Genomic DNA, 10841 nt, shown 5'->3' with positions numbered 1-10841 from the left:
GATCTTTGATATGAAGTCTCTACAAAACAATACTTAAAGGAAAATTATGACATACCTTCATATGTTTGTTATCATCAAAACCAACTATAGGAGTGTGGGCATATCCCTAACAAAAGAGTTCCCAACGGTCTCATTTAGTCACAGAGCAGAACAGGATGGGGCTGAATTGAGTGGCCGCATCTTGCTCCTCTTGTTTAACGGCACTTCAAGTACGTACACGACGTCCAGAAATTATTGCAATGTGATTCCTAAGGATTTAGGATGGGAAACCAGATTCAATGGCTGAATATAAAGCTCACAGAGAAGGAAATCATAAAACTAGACTACAGAGAGGAGGAACATACCTTTGATGCGAATGCAACACCGATTGATACGAAATAGTGAGAAGAAGGTAGGGAATGGGTAGCAAAATCCTTCTTGGCCATTTCCACACCTTTCCCACAAAAGAAAATAGGGTTTTGTATAAGGAACCAAGACCCGAGCCTATTTATAGCCATTTTGGTGCCACTAGAAATAGCCCACCAGAAACACTAGGCATGCTTTCAGTGCCTGTTTCTTGTGAAGTGAAAAATTAGATTTTTGCTCTCTATTTTGCACTGAAAATTCCACAGATATTTCTGGTTGATTAAACCATATTTCTGGTGATATGACCCCCTGTTTCCAGTGGGCTCTTTTGAAAAATAAATCATTTTATTTTTTAAATCTAAAATTTTACTTGGTTACTTTAATGGTGTGCCCCTTTAGGATATGTACGCGATCGGATCCTAATATGTGTGGACCCCACTTATGCATGCCCTAACCCAAATTTTGACTATTGTATACGTGTGGAACCCACTATGCATGCATGTGTTCCAATTACATGCAATCTTGTTTATGCATGTGCACTAATCGGATTCCTTCACAGGAGTCATGTCACGTTGGAACACCCGCTTCCCCTACACAGAATTGGGGTAGACCTCGTAATACACCTTCGGCTCCGCCTGTACTTACAACTCAAGATGTGGCATCTATCATGAATAACATGATGTAGGAAGTTGAAGAAAGGCAAAACCAATTTATGGTCGGGCTCGATAATAGAATCCAAGTGGCAATAGAAGCCCGTAATGCACCGCTTGCACCTCCTACTCCACCGGCACCCATTTCAATACCCACTAGATCGGCTCCCTTTTAAACATCTAGTGGGGCACAAGTACATGGGCATGTGCTAGACCCGATGCCGGAACAAGCTCAAGCCTATGTAGAGGACTGGACAAGCTTGACAAAAATGGAGTAGTTTCAATGGCTTAGGCCCCCATGCTTCTCAAAGGTGGGCTAGGATCCGTTGTATCCATCAAGATGGATTGGTGCAATGGAGAACGTTTTTAGACTGATGGGATGCATTGATGAGCAAAAAATTTTATGTGCAGGTTATCCATTACAGAATAAAGCGGATGATTGGTGGAGTGCCACCAAGCCTATTCTGAGGGTTAGTAAACCGAACCCCACTTGGGCAGCCTTCAAAGGGGCCTTCTTTGAGAACTATTTTCTAGAAGGCTTTCGGGATAGGAGAGAGAGTGAGTTCTCTCAGTTGGTTCAAGGTTCCCGGCCTGTGCTTGAGTATCAACAACGCTTTGAGGAGCTATTCCATTTTACTCCTGAGCATCTCAGAGGTGATAGGGCTAAAGCAAAGAAGTTTGAGAAAGGGTTGAGGCCAGGTATTGCATCAACTATTGTGGGGTTGAAACTGCAGACCTATGCTAAGGTGGTCTAAGTGGCCAAATCCATTAAAGATTGGTATAGAGACAACTTCACGGCCCAGCAAGGAATTAAAAAGAGGCCAATGGGATCTACTGATTCTAGGGGAGACAGCAAACCTTTCCGATTGCCTTAAATCAACCCAACTCCAGTGCAATTTAGGAGGCATGATGCTAGTCAGACTTCCCAGCCCTCCCAATCTAGTGCTGTATCCCAATCTTCTGGATCTAGCCTAAGAAGCTTTTATTGTGATCAGTCGGGCCGCATGGCAAGGACATGCCCCCATCGAAGTCTAGGTGATGCACCCTACACTATGCCACCTAGGCCCCAGCAGACATATTCAACCCCTAGACTAGCACAACCCCTATAGGGCCAGAGACCACAGGGCAGAGTGTTTGCTATGACTGCAGAAGATGCTGAGGTTGCACCCGATGTAGTGACAAGTATATTATTGATATCATTATTTCTTGCACATGTGTTATTTGACTCAGGAGCCTCACAATTAGGGGTGTCAATTCCTAAATCGAACTGGTAAAACCGGCCGGACCAAATCGATAACAACCCGGACCGAACCGAACCAAAGCCTTATTGGTTCGATTCGGTTTCGAGTATTGCAACCCCAAAACCAAACCGAACCGCATCGAAAACCGGATGAACCCGAAACCAAACCGAAACCGGCTCAAAACCTGGACCAAACCAAAACCAAACCGGTAAGGAACCGAAACACTCCAAAATTCATTAAAAAAATCAAAATTTGCATAGTTTTATATACATTTGTATGGAAAGTCGAATCCAAACTAGACCAAAAACCAAAACCAACCCGGTTACAAATCGATTTAAGAAACCGAAGTTCAACAGTTCATCATTTGGTTGTTTCCTAATGGCTTCATACCGGTTTACAAAACCGATCCAAACCGAAATGAACCTAATAAAGCCAAACCGGTACCAACCCGAACCCAAACCGCACCGAAGCCGACACCGGACCGAAACCGATAAATCCTTAATGGGTCGGTTTCGATCACTTCCAAAGTCACACCGAAACCGGTGGAATCAGACCGAAACCGCACCAACCCGGACCGTTGACACCCCTACTCACAATCATTCGTGTCACTGGTATTTGTGAAGAAGATGAGAATTCCACCATAGGGAATGACTTAATGTTTGGCTGTGAGGACCCCTACAAGAAGTGTAGTGGGTTTGAACTATATTTATGAGCCTTGTCCAATGACCATAGGTGATCATGAGTTGAATGCTCACTTGATCGAGTTGGATATGACTTCGATGTGATTTTTAGAATGGACTAGTTGTTCGCATATAGAGCTAGTGTGCTATGTGCAGAGAAGACTATCATTTTCAGACCTCGTGATGATGATGAGTTTGTGTTCCAAGGGGATAAGCCCAAGAAAGCCAAGAAAGTTATCATATCCGCATTCTAGGTGAAGAAGCTACTGGATAAGGGATGTCAAGGCTACTTAGCATCTATGATGGATACTAAGATAAAGATTAGGCCATTGACCGAGCTAGATGTGGTGAAGGAATTTCTTGATGTATTCCTGGATGACTTGACAAGTTTACCCCCAGACCTAGGGATAGAATTTGCTATAGACCTACTCCCCAGCTCGGCACCAGTGTCAAAGGCCCCTTGCCGCATGGCCCCCACAGAGTTGAAGGAATTGCAGGTGCAACTTCAAGACCTTCTGAAGAAGGGATTCATTAGACCTAGTGTGTCTCCATGGGAGCACCGGTATTGTTCTTCAAGAAGAAAGATAGAAGTATGAGATTGTGTATCGATTACTGGGATCTTAATAAGCTAACCATCAAGAAATGGTATCCTTTGCCAAGGATAGATGATTTATTTGATTAGTTACAGGGAGCCAAGGTGTTCTCCAAGATCGACCTTAGACAGGCTACCACCAGCTCAAGATCAAGGATAGTGATGTCAGTAGGACAGCCTTTAGATCAAGGTATGGACATTTTAAATTCTTGGTAATGTCATTTGGGTTGACCAATGCACTGGCTACATTTATGGATTTGATGAACCGGGTATTCCACGATGTCCTAGATAAGTTTGTGATAGTATTTATTGATGACATTTTGGTCTACTCCAAGAGTGCAGAGGAACATGCCGTTCACCTGAGGTTAGTACTGCAACGGCTGAGGGAGAAGTAACTCTATGCCAAATTCAACAAGTTTGAGTTTTCACTGTCACCGGTGGCATTCCTAGGCCACATTGTTTCAGACAAGGGTATAGAGGTTGACCCAGGTAAGGTGAAGGCAGTTCTAGAATGGGAGACTCCCAAGACTGTAGTAGATATACGTAGTTTTCTGGGATTGACCGGATACTACAGGAGGTTTATCGAGAATTTCTCTCGCATTGCTACTCCACTGACTCGACTCACACGAATGGGTGTAAAATTTGAGTGGACTGAGGCTTGTGAGATGAGCTTCAAGGAGCTAAGGTAAAAGTTGGTATCAGCTTCAGTTTTGAGTATTCTGACCGGTACAGGTGGTATGGTTGTGTATAGTGATGCCTCCAAGCTGGGATTGGTTGTGTGTTGATGCAACATGAAAAAGTCATTGCTTATGCATCCCGTCAGTTGAAGGATTATGAGAAGAATTGCCCCACCCATGATTTGGAGTTGGCAGCTGTGATTTTTGAACTGAAAATCTGGAGACACTACCTGTATGGTGAGAAGAGTGAGATCTTTAGTGACCATAAGAGCCTCAAGTACTTCTTCACCCAAAAAGATCTCAACATGATATAGAGGCGTTGGTTAGAGCTAATGAAGCATTATAATTGTACTATCCACTATCACCCAGGAAAGGCCAATGTGGTAGCTAATGCACTTAGTCAAAAATCCCAGTCACTGACTCTTGCATCAATGACCACCAATGAGTATTTCCTAGCGGAGGCTAGGAAACTAGACTTGGAACTATTAGTAGAGGGTGTCACTTTGTCACTATCGATATTGGTGGTGCAACCTAGTCTAGTGGATAGGATCACTGTAGCTCAGGTTACTGATGCAAATTTGTAGAAGTTGATAGTAGAATGCCAGGAAGGAACCCAAAAGGACCCGAATTTCTCTATAACTGAAAGCAAAGTTCTCAAGTTCAAAGGGAAGTTATGTGTGCCCAGTGATGGTGATTTGAGAGACACAATTTTGAAAGAGGCACATAGCTCTCCATACTCCATTCACCCCGACAACACTAAAATGTATAAGGACCTCAAAGGCTCCTACTGGTGGAAAGCAATGAAGAATGATGTGGCCACACATGTGTCTAGATGCCTCATATGCCAGCAAGTCAAGGTTGAGAGACAGAGGCCCCATGGGTTATTACAGTCCTACCTATTCCAGGGTGGAAATGAGAGAATATTACCATGGACTTCATCACAGGCCTACCTCATACACAAAAGGGTATGGATGCCATTTGGGTAGTTGTGGACTTCTTGACCAAGGTAGCCCAATTTATCCCAATCAAGATCATATTTTCTATAGACAAGTTGGTCAAGTTGTATGTCGATAACATCATCAGGTTACATGGTGTACCAGTTTGTATCATCTTTGATTGAGATCTCAGGTTCACTTCCAAGTTCTGGATATGTGTGCAGAAGGCTATAGACACACAGTTGGCTTTCAGCACTACTTTTCACCCTCAGACCGATGGTCAATCAGAGAGGACTATTCAGACATTGAAGGACCTACTTCAGGCATGTGCCTTGGATATGAGTTATAGGTGGGATGAGCACATTTCCCTTATTAAGTTCTCCTACAACAACAATTATCAGGCCACCATCAAAATGTCCCCATTCAAGGTATAGTATGGTAGGAAATGCCGAACTCCACTCTATTGGAATGAGGTTGGTGAGTGGCATATTTTGGGTCTAGACTTAATACAGGCTACTAGTGAGAAGGTGAATGTGATCAGAGAAAGGATCAAGGCAGCTCAGTCTAAGCAGAAAAGCTACGCGGATGTTAGGAGGAAACATTTGGAGTTTGGTGTTGGAGACAAGGTGTTCTTATGGATCTCCCCAGTTAAAGGGGTGATGCGGTTCGACAAGAAGGGAAAGCTTAGTCCAAGGTTTATGGGACCGTATGATGTACTAGAGAGGATCGAACTGGTAGCTTACCGGATAGCTTTACCGCCAGAGTTGGAATGTACACATGATGTTTTTCATGTTTCTATGTTGAGGAAGTACATTCTTGATCCCACTCACGTCTTGACTTACATACCCTGTGAGTTGGATGAGGATTTTTCCTACGTGGAGTATCCAGAGAAAATTATTGATCAGAAGGACCATATTCTTCGCAACTACACTGTTTCCTTCGTCAAAGTGAAATGGATGAACCACCCCAAACAGGAAGCATCCTGGGAACGAGAAGATGAAATGATGAAGCAGTATCCTGGATTGTTTAATTTTTCAAGTATGTTCAATTTCGAGGATGAAATTCTTGTAAGGTGGGTGGAATGTTACACCCGTGCCCTAATCTGGTATAATTTCAAACTATTGTGACAGGCCTCGAATCAGAGATTGAAAGTATGTCTGGGTTTTGGCTCATGGTTACGCATTGTCACAGGGGTAGAGATGACCCCACATATTCATGCATCGTATGCCTATCTAACTGGAGGGGATTCATACCTTTCGATCCCAGACGGTAAGTGACCTGACTCCCCATGTATTGTCAAAAGACTAACTAGGGTTTCGGTCATTCGATCGATGTATCTCCCAAACGGCTCGGTGGAATTGGAATTTTCTTGGCTTAGAATGATGCTAGGAACATCACCTACAAATTCCACAGAACAAATCCTGGTGATCGAGCCCGAGCCTGAAAACCCCAAAATAGTTGGACTGCCCTGAACCACCATCGAAAATAGCCCACCAGATCCATTGGGTCTATTTTTGGTGGCATATTTCCGGTGGACATGTGAGCCTTACATGCTGTCTGACTTCTCCATTGGAAACAGGACTGATATTTTTGGTAGAAATGCCCTATTTTTGGTGGGTGTTTCCGATGACAGTACTATCACTTAGGAACAATGTCTGCACCCTGGGGGTGACCTGTGTGGGTCCCTCCTAATATTCCCGACGAGTACTAATGTATGATTCCCTTTGTGTCTAGGACAGTGATGTGCACGTGCCCCAAAGCTAGAATTGAATTGATCGATCAGTGGCCGTACTTGAACCCGAACACACCTGATCGTAAAATAGGTGAGGGATGGACTGTGTTTATTTTGAAATGTTTATTATTATTAAATTGCTCATATGCTTAGAATTATATGTTTAATTTGTTGTTCAAATGCGATGATGATATCTTATATTTGTCATTTACGATTATGATATGAATTGTATGGAGAAGTATGACGGGATCCGATGTGGTCGAGGTGATACCAGTACCGTGATTGGTTTGTCATTTGGTTGTGTGTGAGACAGAATCTGAGGTGGCCGAGGTGGTATTGGTGCCATGATTGTTGTATGTATATTGCATTCTTGTATTGATTATGTGCATTAGAGTTAGTTGTAGTCACGAGTTACACTTTGTGGCTAAGGTCTTGCTGGTATCTTGTACCCCGGGACTGCATTTGGAAATGGGCGCGCTTCGTGGCCGATAATTGGTACTGGTCTCGCGTAGTCCATACTTAACTATGATATGCATGCTAGATTAGGTAAACGGTCTTGGGTAACACTTTTTGGCCAAGCTCTCATTGTTATCGCGTACCCGAAACTATATTTGGAGATAGATTACACTTTGTGGCCGAGGTCTTGCCGGTATCGTGTAATTCATACTAACTGTATCACTATGAAGGCATGTAGAATATATGTGGTTAGGTATCACTCCCTATGCTACAAACCCTTACCAACAAGGGTCGAGGTGTTGGATGACCCATTGTGGTATGTTCGATGTGCCTTTCTGGAATGCCACACCCTAGGTATGATGTGATTGTAGTCAGAGACGAGAACCTGTCCTATATGGCCGATGATGCACCGGTGCCATGATTACCAGGAAGTGGTTATCGGGGGTTTGCTGGGTGACCCATGGATCCATACGGGGGCCGACAGACTTCTAATCATGGTTAGGGTTTGTACCTTTGCGTAGTCGATGGTGGTTCTGAGATGAAGGATACAGCCTAATGCGTTGTAGTAGCATTTACCCGACTTAGTTTGTATTGTTAGGTGGATAATAAATAAATGAATTGCATCACGAGCATCATAGACTATGTGTTTAATTTCTGTAATTATGCATCATAAATTATTACTACTATTGTCTTGCTTGGATGTGCTTGACCGCACCCCTTATTGAGCAAGTTGTAAAGCTCACCCCACGTATACACCCTTTTTTAGATGATGATGCAGGTACCATGGTGCCAATGGTGGGTGACCCAGTATCTTCTGGGTCAGAGTATAGTGTGAGCGACTGGTGGATGCCAGAAGCAGAAGAGCACGATCAGAATTGTGCTTACGACCACTATGCTTACATCGCATCGTGAGATTGTACATCATATTTTGATACTTCTGGGTATAACTGTGGATTGTGTATGTTTTTGAGATTATATTATATGGCATGGATGAATGTAATAGAATAACTCAGTTATCACTATTATATTATCATTAGACATTTCGTCATTTTATTTATGATTTCGCTACTATACTTTGATTCCGCTGCTTATGTTGGTTTGTGATGTGAGATTGTGAAAATATTAAGGAATTGCTATCAGAGATCTTGGTAGGTTTGTAAGATAGGTATGTGTCTTACTCACACCGCCGATATTCTTAAAGGTAAGTTGGGTCTACTGAATTGGGTGCGATAATGTTTATCATGAAAAGCCTTTGTCCTAGCCTTATAAATAAGTGCACTCTTATTTGCATCATTGCGTATTTCTTCCAACTCCAAGAGTTGAAGACAACTGTTTGAACCAGCTTTGACCATATCAAAATTAAATGTTTTAATGGCTTATAAAGCATGGTGTTCCAACTCAACAGGTAAGTGACAAGCTTTCTCAAATTCCATTCGGTAAGGGGACATGCTAATAGGAGTCTTATAAGCAGTACCTTAGGCCCACAATGCATCATCTTGTCTCAAAAACCAATCTTTTCTATCAGGCATAACCATTTTCTCAAGAATGCACATGATCTCCCTATTGGACACCTTTATTTGACCACTAGTTTGCGAATGATAAGGTGTGGCAACGTTATGAGTAATAGAATACTTCCACAGTAGAGCCCCAAAATTTCAGTGATTAAAATGGGAGCCACCACACTAATGATGGCACATGGAAATCTAAAGCGACAAAAAATGTGACTCTGTACAAATTAACCATTACCTTATGATCATTGGTTCTTGTGCCCAATGGTTCAACCTATTTGGACATATAATCTACCGCAACCAAAATGTACTCAAATTCGGAAGATGAAGGGAAAGGTCCCATAAAGTCTATACTCCACACATCAAAGATCTAAACAACCAGAATAGGATTAAGGGGCATCATGTCTCTACGAGATATATTTTTGACTTTTTGACACCGGACACAATTGCAAAAAAACTCATGGGCATCTCTAAAGATAATTGGCCAAAAGAAACCGCTTTGTAAAACCTTGACAACAGTTTTCTTGCGATTGAAATGCACTCTGCATGCAAGAGTGTGACAAAAGGTAAGAATACTATGAAACTCACTCTCTGGGACACATCGGCGAATAATATGGCCAAGACAAAGCCTAAACAACTCTGGATCCTCCCAATAATAGAACTTCTACTGTGAGAAGAATCTATTTTTCTCTTGCTTACTCCAATCATCAGGAAGCTTCCCAACAACCAGGTAGTTCACTATATGTGCAAACCAAGAAGAAGGAATATGAGAAATCGTAAATAATTGCTCATCAGGGAATGAATCTCTAACCAACTCAGTGGTGGAGGGTGACTCAACTAAGATCCTAGACAGATGATCTGCTACCACAATCTCATAACATTTCTTGTCTCGAATTTATAGATTAAATTCTTATAATAGAAGAATCCATCTAATCAACCTACGTTTGGTGTTTTTCTGGGTAAGTAATTTCTTAAAAGAAGTATGATCAGTATCCACCACAACCTTCGATCCAAGTAGATAAGAACATAATTTATTGATAACAAACATAACTGCTAATAATTCTTTCTCATTCATAGTTTAATTCAATTGATCTTCTAAGAAGGTCTTACTAGAATAATATATGACAATATGTTTCTTGTCAACTCTCTGTCCTAACATAACTCCAACAGCATAGTCAGATGCATTACATATAGTATCAAATGGCAACGACCAATCCGGGGGCTGGATTATGGGTGTTGCAGACAATAAAGGTCTAATGGTATGGAAGGCTGGAAGGCAGTCATCATCAAAGACAAAATGAGCATCTTTGGCAAGCAAATTGCACAAGGGTCTAGGTATAGTACTAAAGTCCTTAATAAATCGCCTATAGAAGCTTGCATGGCCTAAAAATGAATGGACATGTCAAACAGAAGTGGGAAGTGGGAGTGTAGCAATCAACTCAACCTTGGCCTTATCAAATTCTATCCCATGTCTTGAACCATGAAATGACTCTTCTCCCAACTAAAAATCAAATTTGTCTCTATACAACGTTTCAAAACTTTGGTCAATTTTAAGAGACAATCATCAGAGGAAGACCCAAACATAGAGAAATCACCCATGAAAACCTCAAGAGAATCTCCCACTATATCAGAAAAGATAGTCATCATGCACCTCTGAAAGGTGGCAGGTGCATTACATAACCCAAAGGGCATCCGTTGGAAAGCGAACGTACCATAAGGGCACGTGAAAGTGGTTTTCTCTTGGTCTTCAGGATACACAACAACCTGATTATAGCCTGAATAGCCATCTAAGAAACACAAATGGCTTTGGCCAGCCAATATCTTTAGGATCTGATCAATGAATGGCAAAGGAAAGTGATCCTTATGGGTGACAGAATTCAATCTCCGATAATCAATGCATACCCGACAACCTGTGATTGTGCGAGTAGGGACCTTGTCACCCTGGTCATTCTCAACGACAGTAATGCCCAACTTCTTAGGCACAACTTGAGTGGGACTCACCCACTTGCTATTAGAGATGGGATA

Source organism: Macadamia integrifolia, chromosome 9, assembly GCF_013358625.1.
Source record: "Macadamia integrifolia cultivar HAES 741 chromosome 9, SCU_Mint_v3, whole genome shotgun sequence".
NCBI classification, from domain to species: domain Eukaryota; kingdom Viridiplantae; phylum Streptophyta; class Magnoliopsida; order Proteales; family Proteaceae; genus Macadamia; species Macadamia integrifolia.
Note: the sequence above shows the minus strand (reverse complement) of the source record.